Source organism: Heterocephalus glaber, unplaced genomic scaffold (genome assembly GCF_053883595.1).
Source record: "Heterocephalus glaber isolate CG9 unplaced genomic scaffold, H.glaber_assembly_v1.0 deba00001442, whole genome shotgun sequence".
Taxonomy (NCBI): Eukaryota; Metazoa; Chordata; class Mammalia; order Rodentia; family Bathyergidae; genus Heterocephalus; species Heterocephalus glaber.
Genome location: NW_028258296.1, coordinates 12,559,835 through 12,587,536, shown reverse-complemented (window position 1 = coordinate 12,587,536; position 27,702 = coordinate 12,559,835). Strand labels below are relative to the sequence as shown.

Below are 27,702 nucleotides of genomic sequence, written 5' to 3'. Positions count from 1 at the left end.
TGCACAAGCAAGATACCAGCAAATTTGGGGTCTGGTGAGGCCCTCTTGCTCCTAGCTGGCTGATGTTCTTCTACAGGGCAGCAAGGGCAGGGTTTTTCCATGTGCTCCCTTGATAAGGGCACGAATGAATGCCTTTCATGAGGGCTCCCTGTTCTCATGACCTAATTGTCTTCCAAGGCCTTGCCTCCTTACCTTCGGGGTCAGAATTTCTGTGTGTGGATTTGGGGGGACACAAACATCCATGCATAGTGTGTATGTCTGGGCTGTGTGTGGGAGAACCTTCAATTACTGTGTGGTCATAGCTTCCTAACAGAAAGGGAAAGAAACCCACCACCACTGTACTTGGCCCAGCCCAGCTGTGGAAAACAGGCAACACATATTCACCGAGTAAATAAATAAGACGATTGAAGTGTCTGGCTGTTCAGAAGGGAGGACGTGGCTTACCAGGACTCTGTTGGGCTTCTCCCTCCTCCCGGGAACTCTGGATAAGTGAGTGGCAGGCCTCCCACGTGCACTGAGGGGGAACCAAGCAGGGAGGAGCTGCTTGGCACCTTCTGCTTTATGCTCTAATAGCAGACTAAACTATGGATTTTACCCTTTATTAGTGTCCTCAGAAATCTTTCACACTAGTAAATCTTGGTGAAACACACCAGTACTCAGTGAGAAGGGAAAAATGAAACCTTTAAAAACATCTCTTAAAATAAACTCAAGGATAATTATGGGCTCACAAATATAAACACCTTCATTTAAAGCTGAATCGGGGTGTAAAGAAATGAACAGCATCTCGCGTCTCTGTGTATGTGTGGAATCCAGACGAGGACAGTGGGCCAAGGGTACCATCTGTGGACAGCAACGGCGCAACACAAGTCCTGACATCTGAAAGACAGACAAGGGTCTGAGTGGTGCTATTTTAACTGCATAACAGCTAATGGTACGAGTCATCCCTTATTGCATTATACATGGCTTTATATCCAGAAATGATTAGCTGGGCTAAATTATTTCAAGAAAACATTTGATAGTTGTCATATTTCTGATAAATATCAGTAATAATAAAAGTCCAAATTTGACTTTATTGAATACTTCAGAGTTAGAAGTATTTGTCCGAGAAGATGTTTTCAGTTAATACTAAATTATCCTTTATATCTTTTTCAGATTTCTGCTCACTCCCTTCCTGGGACACCTACTGAGGAATTGGGGTTCAAGCTGAGGCTTCCTCGCACAAACAGGACATGGTCTCTATCTCAGGAGCTGACTAATTGGGGAGACAGGCAATGCAGAATCATTACAATTCCACATAAGTAAAATAAAAGAGGCATGAATAAGTTATAAATGAGGAAGTAATTAATTCTGCTTGGGCAGCAAAGTGGAAACAAAAGCTACAGCTAAGGTCTTTGAGGAACGTTCCCGGCATCCTCCCGACTTTGTGGCGATAAACAAGGCCCACATTTCATGTTTATCTGAACTGAAAAGATAAGCTCTGTATTTTCCAGTGCGGTGGTTCTCAGCCTTGACTGAGTGCTAGAGGACCCTGGGGAGCTCTTAAAATGTGGGCAAGAGGGAACCACAAGGGGCAGTTGATCAGAGTCCCAGGAGTGTGAGGAAATGTCCCAGGTCACTCCAGCCATGTCAACAGGATTGGGAATTACTTTCCCATAGCAGTCAACTGTGGGGCATTCTTTTTGCCCCAAGTCCAGGGGCGGTTATTTTGGGGGAAGGTAGGAGATGGAGCAGAACTCTATGTATCCAGTTTACTTTCATATACACAACTGCAGTCAGTGTGAGAATCAAGAGTCAAGGTGAATATACACATATACATGTCTATATACAACAGAGCATTTGGGATTTGATTATTGACACTTGTGTCTGATGTCCATTGATAGTTACCGACTGAAGTTAGAAAATTACACATCAATATGAAGACCTGAAGACTTACATGCTAAAGACTTTGCAATTCTAAGGAGTGAAAATGATTCCTGCCTCAATTAAATTATCTTAATGGTTTCCTGAACATTTAAAATGTGTATGGTTTAAGCATAAATATAATACAAATAAAAATCTCCCTTTTAAAAAAGACTGAGGTAATCTGAATAAAGTATGGATTTTAATTAATAATAATGTGATAAATAAATGTTGGTTCATTAATCATAAGAAATAAAAATTAACGTAAGATGCTTAACAGGGGAAAATGGGTGTGGGACACCACATCAGTTTGCAATATACTGGACACTGATAACTTCAACATTTTTAAAGTTTCTTTTAAAAAAATCTTCATTTTCTGTTTTGAAAGCTGATACACATCTTTTCATTAAGTTTATTGGTACATTTTAGGTATACAATACAGTTACAGTCATCATTGGGAACTTGTACCTTTACATAATGCATCTTGGTTCTTATTTTTTCCCCATTCCTAGCCCTCCTTTCACCACCTCCACCCTTCCCTATTTACAAAGACTTTGTTTCCATTTTTTCCTTTTTCTCATATTTTTTTCCTTTCCCTTCTTTCCTTTCCCCTACCCCTCCCACTTCCCCTACCCCTTTAGACCTTTTCTTCCTATTTCACATTACCTATTATACATTTTAGTCCTTATTTACACTTTCAGTTTCTCACACTAGAGAAACTATTCGGTATTTACACATGTGTGTCTTATTTATTTCACTTAAGAGTATGGCCTCAATGTGGATCCATTTAGCTATAAATGTCTCTAGTTTCTCAATCTTTATGGCTGAGTAGTACTCCATTTCATAAAAAAAAAACCCTACATCTTCTTTATCCAGCTTCCAGTTGACGGGCAATTGGGCTGTTTCCAAGCTTTAGCTATTACCAACTGTGCTGCAATAAACATGGTGATACACATCTTTCAAAAGAACCTTTCTCCTTCTACATAAGGATCTGACCTTCAGTTAACTTTCTAGCACTCTAACCTAATAACCTAATAAGACAGAACATCCATGATGTTGCTAGACCACTACTGCTTATGAGAAAATGGCACTGGATGATAAGTTGCACCTGGGCTGGCAGAACCAAACACACATGATACAAAGCCATAGTGTGTTTGGCTTTCTGGGGTGTGGAGATTCCTTCTAACTGGCATGATCCTCACGGTGAACTTGGAAACTGTCCGTGTGGAGCTGTTACAGGAGAGAGTGATCCCAGGCAGCTCCCACACCGGTCTGAGGTGAGGCTCATTCTCTTACACTTAAACACAGATCTAGGGGGTGGCTCTTGCAAGGACATATGGGTTCTTCAAGTTGTCCGCCAAGAGGAGAGCCTGCTTTGCCCTGCGGCTAGGCTGTATTTCCTGCCCTAGAGTTTCTCGAGTAATCAGTTTGCAAGTTTGGGTTTATACTGGAGGACCACACCACCCGATGCGATCTGGTATTGACGACCTATACTGTGAGCTCCTTGGGAGGCGGGAGACAGGTGGGAAGTGGTGTATTATTTTCTCTCATTTATCCAGACATATTTATTATGTGGTCACATAAACTAATCCAAGGATCAGTGGTGGCACAGGTACGTTAGGCCAGTTCAGTGGTATCAAAATTTATTCAAGGAGGATCAAAGAAAAGAAGCAAAGACTCTAAAGGAGCACATTTCTCCATTGCTTGTCTAGGTACACATGCATGTCTGCGCATTTATCCATCCACCCATCCATCCACCCATCTATGTATTGTTATTGAGGTTTTCCTTATGGGAGGGGTTATATTAGAGCATAGCTAATAATTTATCACAGAGTTTAATTTGGCAATACAGATTCTCCAGAAATTCAGAAGTAAGAAGAAGGCATTGGACATCTTTGGTAATTTTGAAGGTTGCAAAAGTCAAGTATTAAGATAAGTGACTAATATCTTTCTTCTTAAGAACAGCACATAAGCATCAGAGTGGAGTAGATGAGGTGTGTTCTTCTTTTCTATTTACAATGAATAATATTGCAGATGGAAATCATGGGATATCACGTTTGTAATACAGACTGATGCTCCTGTTAGGTCTTTACATTAAAAAATTAGCTCTGGAGCATCCAGAAGGAAGCTCTCCCACCACCATCCCAAGTTCCTAGGGCAGAGAACCTGCTCCTCTGCCACCATCCCAAGTTCCTAGGGCAGAGAACGTGAGCCGCGCGGGTGCCAGAAGCACACCCCACACTGTGGAAATGAGAAGACACATAAACAAGACTCAAAAACAGACTTCTTGATTACCTACAGCAACCCCAAAGGGAAACGAGATGGAACAATCTGATACTCAACCACCTGGGCTCTCTGAACTGATAACAAAAGAGGATCTGGGAAAAATGAAATCAGAAATAATTACTCAGATAACAGGAGAGATTTTGCTCATGGTACAAGACATGATTAATAAATCTAGAGAGGACACAGATAAAAAAATAGAGGATCTGAGGAACATGATGGAGTCCCAACATAGGAAACAAATGGAATCCATAAAATAGATGCAAACAGATTTCCAGGAGATTAAAAAGTCCATCGAAAGTCTGAGCAGCAGAATGAACCAATGTGAGGATAGAATTTCAGATATAGAATAAAAGATTGCAATTAGTGACCAAGAAAAGAAAAATTGCTTTAAAATTGTAAAGGAACATGAGAAATCAATCCAGCAGCTGCTAGACGAGGCAAAGAAGACTAACATAAGACTGACTGGAGTCAATGAAGAAAGAGGAGAGAGTGCAGATGACATAAAAAAACTGTTCCCAGAAGTGATGGCAGAAAACTTCCCAAGGAGGGGAAAAGAACTTGACATACAGATAAGTGAGGCATATAGGACTCCAGCTAGCTTTAATAAAAAAAAATCTACACATAGGCATATAATAGTTAGGATTCCAGAAATCCAACAGAAGAACAAAATTCTACAAGCAGTGAGAGAAAAGAAACAAATCACATACAAAGGAAAGCCCATCAGAATCACAGCAGACTTCTCAATGCAAACCCTCAAGGCAAGAAGAGCTTAGAGTGGTGTATTTCAAGCCCTAAAGGAAAACAGCCTCCAACCCAGATTGATGTACCCTGCAAAACTATCTTTCAAAATTGATGGAGAAATAAGATACTTTCATGATAAACAGCACCTCAGAAACTTCATGAATATCAAGTTGGCACTCCCAAAAAATTTTAGACAATACCCTAGGAAAAGACAATGAGGATCACAGCCCCAGGAAACCCAGCAGAATGAATCCACTGGGCGTGACAAATTAAACACAAAGGGGGAGAATCCAACAAAAAGAAAAAGTCATGACAAGGCTTTTAAAACTTTTAACTTCATCTCCCTGATGAGTGTATAATTCAATTGTTATTGTACTGATTAGTATTTTTCTGATTCTAGAGTTGCACACCTTTCCTTGTGCTATACTGGCTATTTATCATCTTCTTATGTCTACTTTTTAATTGGGTTGTCTATTAATGAGCTCTAAGAATTCTTTATATATTCTGGTCATAGGTTATATGCATTGTAAATATGGTCTGTTTAAGGACTACTTTTCATTTTAATGATGTCATTTAAAGTTCTAAATTTTGATGGAATCTCATTTATCAATTTTTTTCTTTTATGCATCAAGTCTTTTGTATACTAGGTAGTTCTTGCCTACCCTGAATTCATAAACATTTTCCCTTATAATTTCTTTTTAAAGTTTTATACTTTTAGGCTTTCATATTTAGGTTCATAGATCCCTTCAAGTTATTTTCATGTATGGAAATAAAGGGTTGAAGTTAATTTTTTATATACGGATACCAGGTGTTCTAGTGCCATTTGCTGAAAACACGAGCTCTTCCTCGGCTCTTGAAGTTTATATTCTATAAAATGCTAATGTTAATTAATCTTTCAAAACTCAGTGGACCATATATGTGTGGTTCTATTTCTAGATTCTGTTTTATTCAAATGATCTATATGTCTTTCCTCACACCAATATTGCCTTGATTACTGTAGCTTTAGAAGAAGTCTTAAAATTAGGTACTAAATGTCTTCCAACACTGTTTGTTTTTTTTTTAACTTTTCTAGGTCCTTTGTACTCCTACAGAACTTTTAAATTTCAATATCCAATTCTTCATTTATAGCAAGTATATACAGACCTGAATTTTTATATATACCTTGTGTTTTCTAATCCTGCTAAATTCAAATACAAGTTCTAGGGGCTCCTAGAGATTTCTTAGTATTTTCTCTGTAGATGATCATTTCATCTACATATAAAGATTTTGCTTCTACCTTGCCAATCCTATCCTACTTGTGTCATTTAATTGCCAGACTATTTTGGTGGGGCCTAGGTTTCAAAGTTTAATGGACAGATAAAGAGTAAGCATATCTGCCCTTGTTCCCCACCTTAAGGAGAAAGTATTGTATCTTCTCCATTCACATAAGGGGTTCTCGCTGGAAGTATGGAGTACATGTCTTTAATCTGTTGAGAAGGTCTTGTTCTACTTCTAGTCTCCTGATAGCTTTTACCATGAACAGCTGTAGAATTTAGTCCAATACTTTTTCTCCAACTAGTGACAGGATCATATGGCTTTTTCCTTTCCTCTGTTAAAATGATGGCTTTTGGGGGTGGATCTTCCAATGCTGAACCAACACTGCCATCCCTATAACAAAACCACTTTCTACAACCTGCCAGATCTGACTTCTAAGAGTTTGTTTTGTTAAGCAAATTTCTATCTATGTTCATACTTTTTTCTTCTATTATCTTTATCCAGTTTTAGGATTAGTACAATGTTGTGTTCCTAAAATGAGGGGAGAAGTGTTCCTTCTTTTTTCTGCTTTAATTGTTTGATATAATTTATCAGTTAAAATGTTTATGAGCCTGCTGTTGTCATATAGGTAGGTTTTCAAGCTAGGAATATATTTTCTTTAATAGGAGCTATTCAAATTTTATATTTCCTCCAGAGTTAGCTTCATTAATTTGTCTTCCAAGGTACTTCTTAGAAGTTGTCAAATTTATTTCAAAACAGATTTTTGAAATATGCTTTCTATATCCTTTTAAATTTTGTAAAATCTGTGGTAATGTCTCCTAGATCTTGATATTGTAATTTCAAAAATGTATAATTGATATTGTGTAACAGGAAGAAAAGGTCTAAAGGTGCAGGGCAAGTGGGAGGGGTAGGGGAAAGGAAAGAAGGGAAAAGAAAAAATATGAGAAAAGGAAAAAATGGAAACAAAGTCTTTGCAAATAGGGAAGGGTGGAGGGAGTGAAGGGAGGGCAGGGGAAGGGAAAAAAATAGGAACCAAGATACTCATGTAATGGTACAAGATCCCAATGATGAATGTAACTATTTTATACCTAAAATGTACCAATAAACTTAATGGGAAAAAATTAGCTCTGTATTTATAGAAATAGCTTCATTTTTAATGGCTTAATATTTGTTAGTATTTTTTTCATTCTTTATACCTCTCTAAAAAATACATTTTTCCATGAGCTACAACTATGATCATATGAAAGGGTCTTCGTAGGCACTGAAAGCCACCCCCACAGTTCATGTTCAAAGCCAACCCAGGGGTTTCTTATGTGCCCCTGGCGGGCAACACGAGGGCCCCCTCCACTCTGGGGTCTTTCTTATGCTACTGAGGATGTGCTCTGCACGAATCTCAGCGATCCTCAGAGATTGCCACTGGTGGACATGTGGTTTACTTCCTTTTTTGAATCCCTGTTCCTAGCGCCCACCATCACCACGCTGCCTGCATCATTCTGACATGATGTCTTGACAGATCTGTGGTTTCTGCTGAACTTGGTGTAACTACTCTGAGCGTACAGACTGGGTCCCATCCATCCCTGATTTCTAGCAAGCATCACAGCTGGTAGAAACTGGATGATAATTATTCAAAGGAAAATGAACTTTGGGGGAATAGAGCAGTCCCAGAGAAAGTGTCTGAAACGCAATTCCAAAACTCTAGACAGGATTTGGTACCCTCTTTACCAAAGAAGAAAAATATAAATGTCGTGTAGCAAGATGTTTGATAAAACCTTTCTTCATTCTTCCAAGATTGATTTCTCAAAATTATACCCCTTTCAAGGCCATTGGAGCCTCTGGGTCCCTTCCCTATCTCATATATATGCTTATTTTCAAATGTTCACCGTAACAAAGTTGTTATCTACTGTGGGCACGCAGAACTCTAGGTAAATGCTAATAGCCTTATTGCTATGAAGGACAGGAAATTAAGAATTAACAATGCAACCACGCAAAATTCCAGCGATAGCATCACAATTAGGTCTGCAAAACAACACAGTTCTTTACAGAATCTTCTTTTGCTTCTATACTGCTCTTTGCCTGATAAGCACTTGCCAACAAAGACATCATACTAATTACAGTTTGTTATACAAAGGGCAGGAAAACTGATAAATGATTCATTGATTATTTTCTTTCTGAAATAATTCTTCTGTTCTTGTCCTCAAGTTACATTTGGATAATAAATGGAGGCCCTGAGTGCTTTCCCAAGGAATTATTTAGAAGAAATCATGTTGACAGTTTTAATTCTTAGCAAGTCTAAGCAGATACTCACTAAGAAAAGAGGACAGAATAAATATTGTGTGTTCTTTGTGTGTGGAAAAGAATTTTCCTTTTAAAAGTAGATTGGTGTTATAAAATGTTCTTTTAAGGTTCTCCATTCTCCATCATTCCAAGTGACAAAAGGAACAATTTCCTCTCCTCTCTACCCCACACTGCAAGAGGTCTCTCTAATTTATTCGGTTTTCTTGTCCTGAAAATGTCAACTCTAGATAGCTAATTCTTCCAAGAAGAATGGCAGGGCAAGAGTGGGAATTGGGGCAGCAGGGGAAAGCGAGCCAGTTCAGTCTTCAGAGACTGGAAATGAGTGGTTAGGAGTCTGGCGTGAAGGTGTATGGGGGAAGATTCAGCAAGAGTCCGGCTCCAAAGGTTCTCTCATTCTGTGTGCTTGTTTGTTGGCTGGAGTTGGGGACTGAATCCAGGGCCTTGCTCATGCAAAATGCATGTTCTACCGCTGAGCAGACTCCAGCTCCCGGAGGTCCCTGGGAGGCATCCTCTTCCCTAACTCCTCTCCCCAACAGCAGATCGATGCAGCAGGCCTGGACTGGTCTGCATCTGACCTGTCCCTTGCGTGCACACTGCGTGCCTCACCCATCACGAGCCCCACAGGGAGCCTGACTGTTTTCTCAGCCCTTACCAGTTTCCGTTTCCCCATCTTAATGCATGACATCCACAGTCCTGCAGGCCACGACCTTTCCATGTCATCCCTGTTTTTTCTCCTTTCACCTCGCACATTATTGCTAGATTTTACTTCAAAATGATTCTCCAGTTTATTGCTTCCACCTTCCTTCACTTAGAACCTCTGTCTGTGATGTGGACAAACGCAGCTGCTTCTTGCTGGCTGCTGGCACAGCCTGTCCTCCCACTTACCTGCCTCCTAATGTGTCGCCACAGTGCTTTCAACAAGGTAAAGCTGAGTAAGTCACCCTTCTGTTTCCAATACCTCAGCTGTTTACTGCCACCTGGACTACAGAAGATAACTTAATATTTGTCACCTTGCATAAGAAAAGTGCCACATTTTATCCCTGTTTATATTTCTGTCCTCCTGTCTGCAAGCTGGCCTTCTATCTGACCCATTAAGAATAATGTACAGTGCGTTATTATTGCTTACTGTGCCATTTGTAAGTTAGAAGACATTTATTTTTTAGATACTGTAAACCAGGGGCTCTCCTATGTTCATATGGGTGTGGCAGCTTTGCACATATTCTTTTGTTTTTCTTTTGGGGAAGCAGTCCTGAGAGCATTTGTGCATGTACAGCAACTGCTCTGCCACTGAGCTACAACTCCAGCCCTATACTCGTCTAGAATATCCTTCCTAGGCATCTTAAAATCCTGCTCACGCACCACTTCCTCTGTGTACTCCTCACTGACTCTTCTAGCTGGATGTGGCCAAGTTGTATCTATGCCACCAGGATTCATTGATCTCACATGTGCAACTCTGATATGGCGTAGTATACATAAGTGTGTTGGCGCCTCCTCCCTTCACTGAACTGAGGACGGAGTCTTTAAAGACAGAGGCTGTGATCCTTTGTCTTTGTATCCTTGGTGTTCAAAGCAGTGCTTGACATGCAGTAGGTGCCTGACAATAATTTCTGGAATGACAAAATGTGCTCATTGTGTGTTTTCAGGATGAATTTGCTTCTTGTGCACTTGCCCTGTATGCACCATGAAACACAGACACCCTCACATACCTAATGCCAAGGTAATTCCCCAAATTTTGGACCAAAATATAACTCATTTTGTTGAAAAATGAAAATAAACATAAGGGGAAGGGAGGTTAATAGATTGTTTTAGGGTCATGGGCTTCTCACAGATGCATTTGCATACACACACACACACACACACACACACACACACACACACACTTCTTGCCTGATTCTTCCTATCTTGTCTGTATTTCTTCAGAGACCCTTCCCTGGTCTTCCCCTCGATTAAGTTAAGTCCCCTGGTCATGTCCTCTTTCAGCATCAGCTATCGTCTTTCAATATCCTTTATCCACTTGTAATTGTATTTATTTATTTATGTAATCTGGTGATTAATTTCTGTTTCCCCTTCCAAACCATAGGCTCAACAGGGCAGGCTCCACATCTATTACAAAGGAGATATGCAATGTATTTTTTAATAATAAACATTTGATGGTTTACTTTAATCTTCATAATAACTAACCAAGGAAAGGAAAGCACTGCTTTTTGATGCATTTTCCAGAGAAAACAAGCACTAAGTGCCGTGAGCCAACTTGCCCAGTGTCCCAGAGTCAGGGAGGGAACTCTAGGACAGTTCCTGGGTTTTTGCATATTGGCTTCCTGCATCACAGAAAACTAATCTACAGCTCTTTTAAAACTTTAAATAAATGAGCTCAGCTTTGCTATTCACTGCTGAATGGCTAAGAAAATTATTAATTTTAAACATGAGTTAAGAAAATAGGAGTGGATCCACAGAGGGTTTGTCTTTTTTGATCTCTCAGCTCTGATTAGAAATAAGTCAGTATTAACAGAGTTGCTGAAATCTCAGCTACACAGATGGTGGTGGTGCCCGGACTTCAACAATAGAAAACGGAAGCTTAGCTTTTCCTTGAATATATGAATCTCTTATAATTCCAGGTGGGAGTTTGAAATAATTAAAAAAGTAATCTGATATTTGCAATTTAATGAAACATATCTGACAACTGGGTATTGAAGAATTTACTGTTGTGTTATTGTATAGCCTTCTTAAAATCCTAATCCCGTTTCTCCTAGAGAATAGAAGTATTCTTTCCTCTTAAAAGACACTGGAAAGCAATGCCAGATGAAATGTGGGCATGTTGAGCATGAACCTCAGTGAAGTATGGGTCTCTAGCGGACAGAGAGTTCTGCAGACCCAGTTACTGGGGAGCAGGAATGCAGGTCCTGTTTGAAGAGCAAGGGCCACAGGTGCAGCGCAGCCCATGGGGCGTTTTCCAGCACTGCCAGCTGATCTTACTCCGAGCTGCTGGTGGACTCAGCCAGAGTTGACTAAAACACATCTTAAAGAAGACGAGGATACTGAGTACAAAACGAATGAGAAGAACAAAACTAGAGGCCCCTAGCCTCTTGGGGGAAAAAGAAAAACTTTTGTTTTCTGCCCACTTCCAAAGTTTCTCGTGGAAAAAGAGATGTTTGCCTGAAGTGGTGAAAGCACGGAAGAACTGGTTTCCAGCTGGGGAAGCATCTGAATGCCCAGTTGATCTACATTGATGGGATCTTGCTGCTTGCAAAGCTAATCTAAGCTACTGTTACTGACAAGTCAGTGTTTCTATTTCTTTTTCCATGTATTCTTTTAATATTACTCACAAGTTGGGCAGCTAGGGAAAGAACTCTGAGGAGTTGCCTTCCTACCTGACATGCTGCATCATATTAATGCTGACTTTCAGATGAGAATTATTTTAATGGCCCATTTTATAAGCTACTTGCATTCATTGTCTAGATTCTTTAAAAAAATTAGCAAATTTTATTCTTAATAAAACTCTCTCCAGGTTTTCTTGCTCAGAAGGGGATAATGGAAAGCAAATCAGGGCATATTTATCCCATGGGCTAGGCAAAATCCTTTATGCCCTGGCAATGGAAAGGCCTTTTGGAGATTAGAAATGAACTATATGTGTGTGTGGGGGGGGAGGGTGGGTATGCACCTGTAATCATAGATACCTGGGTAGCTGAGGCAGGAGAATTCCAAGTTTGAGTCTAGCCCAGGCAACTTAGCAAGACTCTGTCTCAACAGGAAAGGAGGGAGGGGAGAGGAGAGGAGAGAAGAGGAGGGAGAAGAGAATTTGGAACAGGCCAGGGAAGGGAGGGAGAGAGGAATGGAGGGAGGGAGAGAGACAGAGAGAGACAGAGTCAGAAAGAGACAGAGAGAGGGAGGGAGGGAGGGGTAGAGAGAGTGCGAGCTTTGTCATCTGGGGAAGTGGAGAATTCTTGTAGACTACTGTGAAAGTATTTGATTATTATGTGAAGTAGTCTGGTCCTAATGAAACCCCCCCCCAAAAAAACAAAAAAGGGAGATATTTACAAGTGGCATAAAATATTAGAGTACGAAGCAGTGTTTTGCTTTGATGGAATGTCTTGGGACATTATTTGCGCATTTTTGGTTTTGTTTTTTTCCAAAACTGTGTAGACACCTCACTCCTTACATACATTCATTTTCCCATTCTCCTGCCTCCATGGGCAGAAATAGATTCACTTCATTATGGGTAGTGAGTGGACAGTGAGAATTTAGAGAAGAAATAAAACTACTTCAAGTACTTATTAAAAATATGACAGCATCATTTACATAGATGATGGAATACCTGAAAACTCTAGTCAGGGAACCCCCACAAAATGCAACAGCAGGAAACCACTGTGAACCAAGCGACATTTCTAGAAGCCAGGAGAATCCAATTGAAGCAGGCATCATGCTAGAAACTGGGGACTTCCTGGCAGAAGCCGGCACATGGAGGAAATGAGCCCAGAGGCGAGGTGGCCCTGCAGAGATGCTTTCCCAGGGCAGAAAGAGCTACTGCACTCATCCTCTAGTTTTCTCTCCACCTTGCTATGGGTTGGTCCCAGAGGTCCAAGTGTTAGAGACTTGGTCCCCAGTGTGATAGGGTTAAGGAGGTAAAACCCAAGTGCAAGGTAATTAAGGCCCAGAGTGCTGATCCCAAAAAGGACTAATGCAAGTCTTGTGGGCTGGATTATTTCTCTGGAGAATGGGTTGTGATGAGGGAATCAGGTACTTCCCGAACATCTCCTCTCTCTTGCCTGTGCTTCTGCTGTTGTGATGCCATCTCCACAAGGCTATCACCAGAACTGGGTGGATGGTGGTGCTCTCTGTCTTCCTGATTCTCCAAAACTATGAGCTAAATTAACCTCTTTTGAAAAACAAAGTGCCTAGCCTGAGGCATTCTGTTATGGCAGCACAAAGCAGAGCCTACCATCATGAGCAGTACCTAGAAGCTAGTGGTCAAGGGAGCCTGAAAAATGGTGGTTCCCACAACTGACAGCAGAGTAAAGGAGGGGAAGGAAGGCACTAAGGACAAGGTGACAGATGGCCAGTTGGCACACAGGGGCTGACAAAGAAATGGGCTTGAGGCTGAGATCTGGCCTGGCGAGGGGCAGGGCCAATATCAGTACCAAGGGAAAGGGATGCAGCGTGCTGCACACAGCCATCACCCCTCCAAGCCCTGGGCAGCGTTCTGGGGCCTCCTCACTCCTCAGGGCCTGGGGGGTACTCCCCAGTGTCCGATCTGTCTGCACCCATGGGTGCTCTGAACCTGCCTCTCACCCACCCCACAGGCCCCTCTAGACCCTCCTTAGAACTCATCAGATTTGCATCGAAGTGTCTGAAAGCCAGGCTTGCCTTGGAATTTCCTCATTAAGAGCCCGTAGGTGCCTGGACCCTGACCAGACACTGTGCAGATGGTTTAATCTCACCCTTACACCAATATCAGTTTACAGATGCGGAGACAGATTAGGAGCTTCATTTTCCCAGTCACTTGCCCAGTGAGCCAGTGAGGTGGGATTTGAACTGGACTCCTTGTGTGCGGGCATACACTGCAGTACACTGTTCCATAAAGCTCAGGCCAAGCACGTAGGCTCCTCCTCCTGTTCCCCAGGTCCTCAGGAATTGGGCAGCTTGGTCCTGTCACTGTGTTCTCAAAGCCAGGGTCAGAATTCTGGGCACACAGGAGCTGAGGGCAGCTGGAAGGCTGCACCCCCTCGGGACTGGCCGACACATGACACTGCACACTCCCTGTGCCCACAGGACCCACAGTGGCCCCCTGAACTCCTCATTAGAGCCCCATCTCATGGAGTGGCTTGGTGTCAGGTAATCAAACGCATTGCTTCCCTTGTCTCTTCTCATTTAGGGGGCTGTATCTACTTCCTACGGCTTATTTTGTACCATTTATCAGGACTAATATAAAATCATTCTAATAATAATCTTCCCAAACTGGTCTTCATATCTGGTGTCTGAGTACAACCGAATTCTCACTTCATTTCAAAAGCACTGCTTCGTCAACCAAAGGACTGCGAACTGACACATAATCCAACCTCAAGGTTATGGATCAGGGGGTGAATGCAAAAATTCTTTTAGTTTTCAGATATGGAATTTATGACATTCTTTTTAAATGAAATCAAAACCCTATCTATACAGAAGTAGGAAAGAAACCCACTATAGATAGATTCATTTTTAACAGCACCTGCTTACTTATTACACAGGGCCAAGAAAGTACTAGTTTCTATATCTTGTAGATAGATACTTTTCATTCCTGTTCATTGACTTTTACAAAGACAGTAAATACTATAGAGAATAGATACATTTTGAAGAAATATTAAAACGCTGATTAATGTAACATTAAGAAATGGAAAGTCCCTTGCCTAAAGAGAGAGAAAAATTAAAATGTCTTTGGTTCTTAATGAAACTGCCCTGGGCTTATATAAATCTAAATTCCTTACCTTAACCTGAGTTTAAAATAATGGGCTAACTTGACAGCACTTTACAAATCCTAGCAATGAACATTATCATTTATTACCAGAATGAATGATAATAGGAATAGAAGAGAGATAGTGAATATTGGGAAGTCTCTGAAGAGTTTAGCAAGACAATATTTCTTCTTCACAATACAAAGCTAAAACAGTTGTAAAACTGAGAGTTTGTTTCATTCATTTTTGAGGGGAAGGGCAGGTGGGTGTTCCAGTTAAATAGATTGCTACCTTCTTCTGTAGGAGCACGGAGGAAAATGGACAAACACAATAATATTCTCTGCACGGCGGGAGAAGGTACATGGATTTAAAGTCCATCGCGGTAATTAAATTTCAGTGTTGACAAGGAACAGCTCAACATTCAGAGTTCTAAATATAGTTTTGCAGTGCCTGGGAGCAAAATGCAGTGCACATGAATATTTATCTCTGGAGCAAAGATTTGTTTGCCACACGCTCAGGAGACAAGGGCTGAGATCAGGACAGACCAAAGTAGAGACCACAGAATCTGATGATAATCATCTCTAAACAGTTGAAATCTTCTTGTGCCTCATGGGAGGCAGTGGTTTTCAAGCATTTTAGGTTACAAAACTCCCTGTACAAATGAAATTTAATTAAAAGCTAAACGTTTGACATAGATTGAAGTAGAATAGGTCAGTTGACTTTTGAAGAGGGGCAGAGTGTTGTAGACCACTGACTTCACCATACTGTGGGAGACTTTGCAATGGAAACCCTAAAACCACCACTTTAACCCATAAATAGGTAAAATGAATAGTTGATTAATGTTAAGTTAATGATTTTAAGGTCCTGACAGATGGCAGAGACTAAAGAGAGTCATATGGAGTTGGTAATTACGATTGGGAAGAAGTAAATGCTATTTACTTTCTGCCGCAACAAGGAAGATACCTTCTTGTCTCATATTATTTCCAGGCCATGGACTGTGGCCTTGGTTGCAGCATAGACAGTAACCTCTGCCTGCCTTCATCCCCAATCTGTCAGAGACGGTGTTTGCATCCAGGCGTCCCCTACTGGAAGTGCCCAGAACTCCAAAGTGCACTTCTAGCTAAAACAGTATTTCTATAGTATGAGCCTAGATTTCCTCGAGTGCATTGAGTTTACAGGCTCAGGTTAAGCATACAGTGGTTAATCAATACTCCAAAGTCCTCAATGACTTATTTGAACTTATTTCTTGCTAGTATTGCATGACAGTAATGAGTTGGCGAAAAGCCTGCCTCACTCTGGGACCCAGCCTAATGGAACACTCATTATTTGGTACTTCACTGGTCTTACAACAGAGAAAGGATCATTGGCAGGGTATTGTATAAGGTCTCTAAAAGCTTCTGCTTGGAAGTAGCACATATCACTTCTGCTCACGTGACACTGGACAAAGTCAACTGGGCTTTAAGAACTCTCAACTCGACCACCTCAGCTTAGTTTCTTTTGTCCCATGATTTCACCACTCCACTCAGGCTAATTCCCACTGAAATCCATATGTAGAACTACTTATATGGTCTTCTTTTAAATCTCATTTCTCCTTCTAGGAATGCCCATTGAATAACCTAATGTCTGAGGCTGCTGTTAGCAGTTTAGATATTTGGAAAGAAGGGATACCTAATATGTCCCAAACAAAGGGACTGCAATGGCTTAGTGTTGCTGAGACTCCCAGAAGGGTGTTTTTATGGAATCCTGTTATTATGAACTCATAACTTCAAAAATATTTTCAGTATACATTACAAGTGACAGACATGGTCTGCATCAAGCAGAATTGGGCTTTGACTCTTGGACCCTTACTGGAGGATTCATGGGTTGACAGGTCTATAACATATCCATTCATTCATCATCTACTGAACCAGCCAAGCAGTGTGCCAGATCAAGTCCTGCTATCACGGAGTACAGGAATACAACCCCTCCTGGAAGGGACAACTGACATCCTGAATAGTATATTCAGTATCTGACATCATCCCAAATGTTACGCTGATCCCAGCTCTCTCATTTACTGTCTACAAGACCTTGGGCAAGTTAGCTAAATTCTCAAATCCTCCACATACATAAGGTAAAGAGAGTACAGGTAACTACCTTATGTGTTTGCTGTGAAAATTTCTCGAAATAGTGAAAAGCATTGAATTGTGCCTAGAACATAGTAAGTGCTCAATAAACATTGGTCATGGTCACTACCACTGCAACCAGATTATGTGCTAGAGGGGTGGCACCAAAGAGAATCTGGCTTTATAAAATTTCCAATGTTTAAAAAAAAATTTCCAGGGTTTTGAAGATGGGTTAACAGCGTATATAGTGATTTAAAAAGGTAAAGCTAACTCAAATAATCAAGGGGAAATCAATGCTACTTCAGTCTCCCCTGATCAAAACTAAAACATAGAAATATGCTTTTGATGTGGAGCACATATCTCTGAAATAAAGAGTATGTACTGGCCCTGATCATGCATGGTCTTAGGCATATATTCCATGTACAGTTAGGTTCCTGGCATTGTAGGATGCTTCCATTTTTATTAAATCACTAGAAGTCTAGGAATTTTTCAGACAAATGTTGGCCAGTCCTTCAGGGAAGCTCTACAATGCCCTGCAGAATGTCAAAAGGACTTATACCAATCCCTAATTTCCTGCTGATCTTTACCATCTGTTACCTTGACCTTTTCATCAAAGGCTGCTCAAGCTGCCGGAAGCCCTGCATGCTAACACTCAGTATGATATTCTTCCTGTGTTGCTTTGCCTCGGTCTCAGCACTACCACTTGCATACGTTTTGTCTGCCATTATGGTTTCAAACAGTTCACCAGAACACAAAAATATATGGCAGAGAGAGAGGCTCCTGAAGGTATATAACACATATTGCTGAACACTTTCAACTCAGTATGGTGCAGTAGAGCGTTCACTGGCTGAGAGCATTTGCCATATGGGGTACAAACATTTGCTGCCTGAAAGCTTCTCATGTAGTCTTCTATCTCAGGTCTCACAGACTCCAAGTATGCTGGCATTGTGAGGATCTGAAAAATTATATTTGAACAGTTTGCTCTAATGAATTGTTCTATAAATCCCACAGATATTTCTTTGGGAAAAATATTTCCTCTACAGTGGGCATTTTAACAGCCCATGCAGCAAGGAGCAGTATTATACGGAACACAGGTTCAAATTTAGTACACTTTAAAGGGGATCATGATAAGCTATTGTTTGCTTAGAGGATAACCAGTGAGGAGGGACATAGGAAACTTGGTCAAAGCAACTAGGAATGTAAACCTCCAAAGGGAAATATAGTTCATCTCAAAATTACTTTCAAGTAAGCAAGGGAGCTTGCTCTGTTCTGCTCCATAAGGACAGACAAAATTGGGAAGGATACCTGTTATGATGTGGATCTGAAATGTCTCTCCAAAGCTCGTATGTTGAGGGTTTGGTCCCGAGTTCAGCAATGCTTGGAGGTGGGCTTTGGAAGGTGATTGGATCATGAGGGGTCTAACTTTATCTGTTGATTAATCCATTGATGGGTTCATAATTTGATGGCATTTTTAGGAGGTAATGGAAGCTTGGGGCCCAGCTGAAGGGAGTAAGTCATGATCTTCGGGAACATACCTTGTCCTTGGGCCCTTTCTATCTTGCTTCTTTGCTCTACCTCTTTTGTGCCTTGTTTGCCATAAAGTAAGCAGCCTCCTCCTCCTCTACATGCTCCTGCTGCCAGGATATTCTGTGTTAGCTCAGGCCCAAAGTAATGCAGCCATCAAACCATGGACTGAAACCTCTGAAACTCTAAGCCAAGATAAACTTTTCCTTCTTTAAGCACCTATTCTCAGGTATTTGGTTACAGCAATGGAGAGCTGATTCACATAATAAGAAAACATATTGTTGCTAAGTTTGAAAAGATTTTCTAATTTTTATCCTCTCCAGAAAAGGAATAGTTTGCATTCTATGATTATGAGCTCTGTATCTCTTTCGTTAGCAAATTCGAACGACCATTTGTTAAGCATACTAAATATATATAGGTAGTGTGGTGATTTGTAAAAGTAGTTACGAATTCTTTGACACTTCTTCCATAGAAAAAGCTATGCCTTTCCTGACTCTGAGTGAGCCTTTAATTGCTATAATTAATAGTGAGATTCAAGTGATACTATGTGAGATCCATAGCTAGGTTGGAAGAGCCTAGACCAGTGATGGTAAACATTTTAGAGATGAGTATTCAAACTGCAACCCAAAATCCGCTTATTTATTGAAAAATGCCAACACTGCAGCTAAACCTGAATGCTGAGGTTTTAGTTTAGAAAAAACTACCCATACATTAACATCTTTCTTCTTGAAAGAAAAACAAATCGTATGTGTGCCACCACTTGCCTAAAGAATATTTGCCTGGTTTTCTTGAATACATGTTTGAGAGGCTCCATCTATGAACCTGGTCGCCATGTTGTAAGAAAATGAAACCACACAGAAAGCCCATACATGGGAAGCATAACTGAAATTAAGTAAAAACTTTCATTTTATATCTATTTTCACTTGAAAATTTAGAAATAAATTAAATTTTACTAAAATTTAACATTTTATTTGACAAAGGCATCATTTAGGGGGGTCTGGTCAAATTGGTTTATGTATTTATCATATTATTTAGCTTTGACTTACTAGTTACTTAGTTCTTCATCTCAAAATGGACAAGGGGCTTAGATTTCTGCAAAGAACCCGTGCACTGTGAAAAACCAGCAACAACGCAACGACATGGGCACCACAAGAAACTGCAAAGCTGACACATCTCTTAGGTCAAGCTTTCAGCTAGTGACAGTGCCAGAAGAGATACTGTGGCAATCTCGTTTTCAGAGAACTAACCAAGCAAATGAAGTATTATCCAAGAGATGACTGGAATACAGATTTATATCACCTGATTGATCTTCACTTGAAAAGTAATTGTGCCTTGATGTATTGATTAGTAATAATGGCATTTTACACATATTTGTTACTAATAAATGAGAATAGAAGGCTGCAGAAATATAAAGATGCCAATGCTCAACTAGTTTTGACCCACAAAATGTCAATTTCATACGATTCGGCTTAATTTATTAAGGTTAAATGCTCAAAAATCATTTACTTTTGAAGTGAGTCCAGTGAAAAACTGCATGTAGACTGCTGATTTAAGGAATTATATATTCAATAAACATGGGTTTAGGATTAAGTGTACAGGAAACTACGTACCATTGTTTCTTGACTGCGCATGTATCTTGTCATATTTGAAAACTGATGTGTGACTCATTAGAGAATTACTGCTTTCTTTGAGGAATAAATAATTTTATTATAACACATGGACCCTCTCCAATTAGGGTGGTTCTGAGCGCCTGATAGGTTAGGAGACACGGACTTGAATGACAATGATTATGCTTTGCTTGGCTCCATTCTGCAATGTTCTATTGAGAGAAAATCAACATTCCTTAGGAAAAAACAAGGCTTTAAAAAGAATGATCTTTATGGGAGTTGGTAGTTATGGAGAATTTTAGTGCCAATAAAACGAAGATGAGGATTACTTGTTCCTTTGAGGGCATGAGGTAATTAAAAAACAATATTTAGTGGCTTTTAGAACACCTATTTCCATGAAATCTTGGCACTAAACAATTCAGGGAAATCAGAAGAGATAAATCACCTAACAGATGAGGGAAAAAAGGAAATGGATAAAGTGACTATAATTCTATGCCACCTCCAACTTCTTCAGATTCATTAAATTACTTCAACCTTTTAGCACAAAATCCCATAACACTCCAAAGCACGTGCTTTGCTTTGGTGTTTGTGAAAATCCCGTCTGAAAGACCACGCGGGGATGCTTTTCCATACCAGAGACAGGGTCTGGTGAAGCCTTCCACCCAAGTGGCCCTGGAAACACACTCTCCACCTCTCCTGCAATTCAGATCTCCCCCATCAGCTCAGCTTGTTCACAGTTTCACAGCACAGTGTCCAAAACCAGGTTTATGCCTCAGACCAAAAGGAGAGAATGGGTTTGTTTATTCATTTGTTCTTTTGATCACTGAGTCACTCAGCAACTATTTAAGTGACTACTGTGTCCCAGCCAGTGATAAAGACACAAAGGAGCACAGCAATTTGCAACCTGGGGCTATGGGACCACCCAACAATTAAAATTCCAAACAACAAGTGAATTTGGTTCCCTAAAATGACAAAAAATGTGAGAAGAATAAAACAGGTTTTTGAAAACTAATATGTGGCACTGCAGCTCAGTAAGTTACATTTTAAAACCAGCTCCTTCAGGAGCTACCCTAAAGTTAGAATCACATGACAGAACACTGGGAAAGGGCAAGAGACTGAGGAGGAAGCTGGGTGGAAGGGAGAGAGAAGTATTTTGCCCCATGTCCCTGAGATACGACATCCCAAAGAGTTAAGAGTGGTCATAAATATGTCAAAAGAATTTAGGAGCCAACTTTAATAGCCCCCTACTGTGTGAAGATAGATCACATCAGTATTTATAGAATCAATAACTACAACAGATTGAAATACTTCAATGAATTTTAAACCCACGTGTTTTTCATGATATTAAAAAAATACTGAGTTCCCATAGAGACTGCCAAGGAGCCACCTCAAGATTTTTTTAACTATAAATAAAAGAATCAAGAATTTTCCCTCTCTTTTCTATACTAACAGTACCATTGGTACATCAGCAAGCTTTCCCATCATTGGAACAAATTACCAGACACCTGCAATTTAAAAGAGAAGGGATTTATTTGGCTCATGGTTTAAGAGGATTCAGTCTGTGGTCGGCTGGCTGAAAAGTAGCTACATCATGGTGGAAAGCATGGTGGAAAAATGCTGTTCACTTCATGGCAGCCAGGAAGCCCAGTGTATTAGAAAATTCATAAGAGAAAAGCTCTGGGGAGCAGATACAGTCCTCATGGTCACACTCCATGACCACCCAGACACATGCAAAAGTACGCTCTACTAATCTGCTAGGTGTGTTTTAATCCAGTCAAGTTGGCAATCATCATTGAAGGTCACTGGTAACCAATGAATAGATAAGTGGAATTTTTAAATATAAAAATGGCCATCTAATAAATGAAAAGGGGATAAGAAGATAAGAATACCATCATCTTGTAATCTCTATTGTACTAACAGATCTAGGCATTGAACATCAATGGCAAATCTCTCTAAAGAGATCCCAGATACTCTGTTTCTAGTAAGTAAACAGTGTAGATTTCTTGTCAAAAAATCAAATTTTAATATAATTAAACTTTTAGTACCAACTACAAATTCTAGTAGTGTGCTGCACAGCAATGTTTCAGTGAAGACAGACCACATATTTGGCTTCAGTTTGACAAACATTGTCTGGTGATGCCATAGCTGCTTTAAGTTTGTGTAAGCACACTCTACGGTGTTTGCACAGTGACAAAATTGCCTAAAAATGTATTTCTCAGAACATAACCCTGACATTAGTGGACAATGATGGTAATACAATGTTGCCTGAAAGTAGCACTGGAAGGAAGAGAGGTAGCTGATGACGACGATGAGACACCGTACAGCAATGAGTTGATATTTATAGAAGCTGGTGATGGGTATACGGAGGACGCTCTGTTTATACTTGTGTATGTTTGGGATTCTCCATAATAAAAAGCAAAAGGAACTTTAATGAGCATTTAAACTCATAATCAAAAGACTAGTAAGAGCTGTCTAATGTAGGCTTTTTCAGATTTTCCAGTCTGGCTGGCTCTCTCAGATATAAAGTTACTTTCTCAGATATAAAGTTACTCCCAACATGGAAGCATGTGAATATATGTACATAAAATAGAAAGAGAATAGTATACCAGTATAGGATGCATATGTGCATACACACAAATAATGCATGCATAGATATGTCCCGGGATGCATCTTACTGATATTCTGCTTGAAACTCTTTTTAATCTTGTCAGAGAAGGCATCTCAGGCTGACACTAAATGAACTAATATTTCAATTAGCACAGGAACATGTTTTAGGTTATGTACCAGACAAACCATTGTGGTGGCACAGGTAGGCAGTGTTTATAAAGTGCGCCCAAGCAAATGAACATGCAGACACTGTACCACAAAGATTAAGGGAGTTCTCTCAAATGTCCATAGCTGGGCCAATTTCAGCCTGGAGAGAATGCGCTAGACCCAGGAATTCCACATTTTACAGTCATTCCAAGTTTCCTGGGGCTAATCTTTAATACTGAATTTATAGATTCTTCTACATCTAACAAATCAAGCACTAAAAGAATAGTTCTCCTACCTTTCATATTAAAGTTCAAAGCGTCCATGTTCACTATGAAATGCCCGTGCAGCGAGTTGCAGTATGAAAACACAAAAAGACAAAACCCCAAACTTCTGAAAAGTAGCACAGTCCAGATTATAACAGAATAGCTGATTTCCTCCAATTGTTTACTACATCTAGTTGTTTACACAAGGTAGGAACCCTTATGGGTTCCTGCATTATTAGAGCAAATCAGCATGTTTCAAGAAAGTCGTGGATTACTGCAGATGAAAGTGTTTTACCAACAGGGACTTTATGGTTGGCAAATGTGATTATATATCCATTAGCATGTGCACTCCAAACAAACGTGTCACATACCTCCTGGAGACACCTCCACGTGGATATTCTCATTTCTACTGTTTTAAACAGACAAAGGGATTTTTATCCAGAAAATGACAATTTTTAAAAAATGAGTAATAAACTAGGGCAGGTTATTTCTGTCCATTAAGCAGCTGTTGACACCCAGTTGCTATCAAAGGGTATTAGAAAAGAATTGTCGCTGTCACTTTCCACACTACGGCAAATGTCGTCCACCGCTATCCTCACTCACCAAACATATTGAGAAACGTGGAGGAACTGGGAGGAAATGGTGCACTGTCTCTTTCTCCAACTGAACAAAATAGGACATAAAAAGATGGGAAAGCCGTGCTCCCAGGTTGCCAGTGCTGTGAATACAGTTCTGCCGGGGCCTCCTGTTGGCACTGTAGTGCTTTCAGCCTGCGTTCCCACTAAGTGCAGCACTCACAGGGACAGGAGAACAGTGCCTCGCTGCTTTGAGGGTGCTGGTGTTAACTACTTCGCTGCTGTACCGCAGCTCTGCTTCTGACAGATACTGTTGTGCTGTGCTGAACTTTAAGCAACAGCTGGAGGAAGAAGAGCAGCCAGATTCCAAGGCCTATCGGAAAATGAATGTTTTTATGACATGATTTATAAATGATATTATATCTATGAAATTTTAATGCTTTAATTTTGGCCCACATGGCATGAATTAGTGAGCCAAGATACTATAGGGCCTCGTTTTCACAAGAGCAATTTCCACTAAAAGATTAAGGGGCCATAGCTCTTGCTAAAGGTTACCTTCGCAGCAGGAGGAGGCAGGCGACAGAAACCTAGCATGGCCTTTTCTACAAAATGGCTCCTCTGGAGGAATCAAAAAGCTTTCCATTCTGTAGTCTTGTAATCAAAATCAAATTAATGGGAAGATGAACAAGTTTTACTTGGATAAGATTTAATGAGAACAAGGCCTGGGATTTAGCTCAGTGGTTCTGGTGCCTGCCGTGCAAGGTCCCGACTTCGATCCCCGGTACCAAAAAAAAAAGATTTAATGAGAACAAATTATTTATAGCAAAATGGATCACCAAAGAGTGAAAATATTTAAATATTGCAATTCCTTTTCTGCTGTTCCCATCATACTTACTTATAAAGCAAGTCTATAAAGGAAAGGAACTTTGCATAAAGCCATGATCTTAGCTCTTAATCTCTGAGTCACAGAAATAGATATTTTATTTTGTCTTACTTATATTATTTTTCCTCTCTCTTTTCCTTCCCTCCTTTCTGATTTTGTCTTGTTTGGGGAGTTTGGGAAACAGAGTTTCACTATGTAGGACAGGCTAGCTACTGAACCAGCCCAGGTTGGAGCCTTGAACTTGCAACCCTCCTGCCTCAGCCTCCCAAGTGCTGCAATGACAAGCATGCACCACCATGATCAACTATTTCTTTCTGGGGTTGGGGGGGGGCACGGTATGTTGGCTGCTGCTCAAGCAGCACTGCGTGGCCACTCGGGATTGGACACTTGGACTAGATTAGAGGCCTCATGTCAGAGCTGCTTTCGATCTCACAGTCTAGGGAGGGAGGGGGAACAATCTCTTAGTGTGTGATTCCACTGTGTTCAGCTGCAGGTAGCACAGTTCAGGGGAAAGGGAAACCGAGGGTACCTACAGCTGTCAGGAAGGGGCTCCACGAAGAGATGAAGACGTAGGGCTCAGAGCACTGAGGACAGCAGTTTGATATCTACCGGAGGGCAGAGGGGGCGATCCTGGCAAGAGATCCTACTGGATCAATAGTGGTGCTCTGGACTGCGGGTAATGGGTGTGTTTGTGAGCTGCAGAAGCATATTATGCAGGCAAATCAACTTCCTTGGTTATGAAAACCTTCTCGTTGCTTATGAGTATTGTGAAAATGTTTAATCAGGATCCCCAGAGTTCACTTTCTGGCACTTTTTTCTGGCAAGTCACCTGTACCTTCTAAACATATGAAACAACTTTTATAATACTAAGCCTACTCTACAAGATCGACTGAGGTCTAACTGATGTCTCTTTTAGAAACCTGAAAGATGTACAAGCCTGTGTCTCAGGACACCAGTATTTCAGCTATTCTTGGGATGTTTTTACATGTTTGTGTCTGGCTTCTATGGCATTAACCTGCCAAGATGCCTGGACAGACTGCAGCAGGGGGAAAAGTGATCATCAATTATGGACTGGGAGTAAACAATTAACTTTGTGGAAGCAAATCAAATGAAAGCCTAATTTACTTTGGACATTCTGTGGTATCCAAACTTTTGGTTACTCAAGAGATATAGTCTCTTTGGTTCCCTTACTAAAACCGATGCCAAGGATTTCTATCTCTTGGCCTTTCTTGGTGCCTCTGTAAGAAAAAAAAGTACTATCGCAGTCAGAAATACTCACTACCAAATAACTAATCATTCATTTCTCTCCACAGTGGGTGGTCTCTAGGGGAGAAGGAGAGGAATTCTTTGTGCAGAGCTGCCTAAGGTTTCCCTAGCTGGCCCTGACTGCACTGGCCACCTGTTTGCTGTTTAAGGACGCCGTCCTCTCCCCCATCAACCTTCTGTTCCCCGTCTCAGACTAACAATGATATATGGGCTGCTGTGCTCCTCCTAATTATGAAAATTGCTTTCCATGGGTTCCAAGATTTTTATTTGATATCTTCTCGGAATCTTGGCTAGCCTCTGCGCCTTGGGGCCCTTAAGTGAAATTACATCTCAGAGCCCCCATATGGGATCTGGCACACAGCTTTTAACCAGGAACTCTTATTTAGATGAAGAAAAGCTGAAGTTCCAAAGAAAATATGCCAGGTCTGTACTATGCAGTCCAGCCCAGCACCAAGCCTGGGCTGCCGTAACTGAAGAGAAGTTTCCAGACCCCGAGGCACCAAGCTATCACTGGTGACCACACCACTGACCACCATCTCTTCCCGCAGATTTCTTCAGGATACTGCTCCCTCACAGTGTGACCACCTCCTATGTTTGTGAGAGCCTGTACACCCCAACTCTCCATGTGCAAAACCTGAGAGTTACTCTTGATTCCTCTACCACTCAACATTAGTTATTATCAATTCTTCTTCCTCAACACCTCGTCCATTCTAAGCCATCCACCCTCTACTTCTTTATGCATCTATGATCTCTTTTGGATTATAGAAAATAAACAGGAATTCGTGCTTAGCTGCACGCCTTCCTGCCTTTACTCTTGCTCCCTTTGCTTTACACACTCTAGTCTAAGTGATTGCTCTGAAGTACAGATCTGCTGTTATTCCCTCCCTGCAAACCCTTCAGTAGCTCTCTGTCTTCAGATGAGGTACAAGGCTTTGCCTGTGCTGTCTGGAATCCCCTTCCCCTTCTCCTTCTAGATGACTCTGACTTGTCCCTGTGAGAGCGTTTTAGAAATGTCTTTCATAACCGTGTGCTTTCCTCTAACTAGACTCTCTCCATGAGCCCTTTCAGAGGTTGGGGCCTTACTTGTCTTTTGCCTCGGTTCAAATCAAGATATGTCATCATTGGCTTCTCCACGATAGCATGCTCTGCATATTAGTCTCTTCTGAGTTTAAAAAAAGGCATGTGTTTTGGCTGCTTTACACTGCAATCCAATATTCGGAGTTTTTCCAAATGACTCAGCTCTGCAGATACCCTTGACTGAGGGAAGAGTCCAGACAGAGCTTCAAGGTCAACTTCCTTGACTAAATTAGCACCACACGCAGAGCAGTGAGGGAGGAAGGGGCTACCTTCTCAACCAGCCAAATGAGTGAATCAACCTTGCTGCAAGCAGTGACAGATGCCAAAGCCAGACCACCGCATGACCAGTCCTTCCGTGTGCCATGGGTACTCTTGGAAACAACCTATTACTTCTTCATCAGTTTTATGGAAGAAGTTAGTACCTTAGACCCATTCAAAGCTCTTCTTGGCTATTTGAACTCTGAAGCTTGAGAAAGAAATATGTGTATTCAACTCCATTGCCTGAGATGGTTCCCAGAGATTTATACATTATTTTCAGTAGAAGAAACTATTAGCTCAAGGATTTCAGATTAATATAGAGATGATCATTTTAAAACTGGAGCAACTGGCTGGTAGAACAGGCTGACTCAGGAAGTAGACAGCCTTCCGTGCTAGAGATTTCAAAAAGACACTGTTACTGTTCAATATGTGAGGGAGAGAATTCTGCTATGGGATGGAGGAATATCAGGAACTAGGAATGGGGAGGCCCAAT

General features: G+C 40.9%; 1 protein-coding gene across 7 annotated transcripts in view; it reads right to left on the bottom strand.

The window, feature by feature from the left end:
- The window catches only part of St6galnac3 (ST6 N-acetylgalactosaminide alpha-2,6-sialyltransferase 3), a 523,837-nt gene that overhangs the window by 38,284 nt on the left and 457,851 nt on the right, over positions 1 to 27,702 (bottom strand). For 2 of the 7 annotated variants that reach the window (XR_015451934.1, XR_015451935.1), the window contains exon 4: positions 741 to 876. The exons of the other annotated variants lie outside the window; for them this stretch is intronic. The gene's annotated coding sequence lies outside the window, so the exon portion shown is untranslated. The remainder of the gene's footprint in view (positions 1 to 740; positions 877 to 27,702) is intronic. 7 annotated transcript variants of the gene reach the window in all.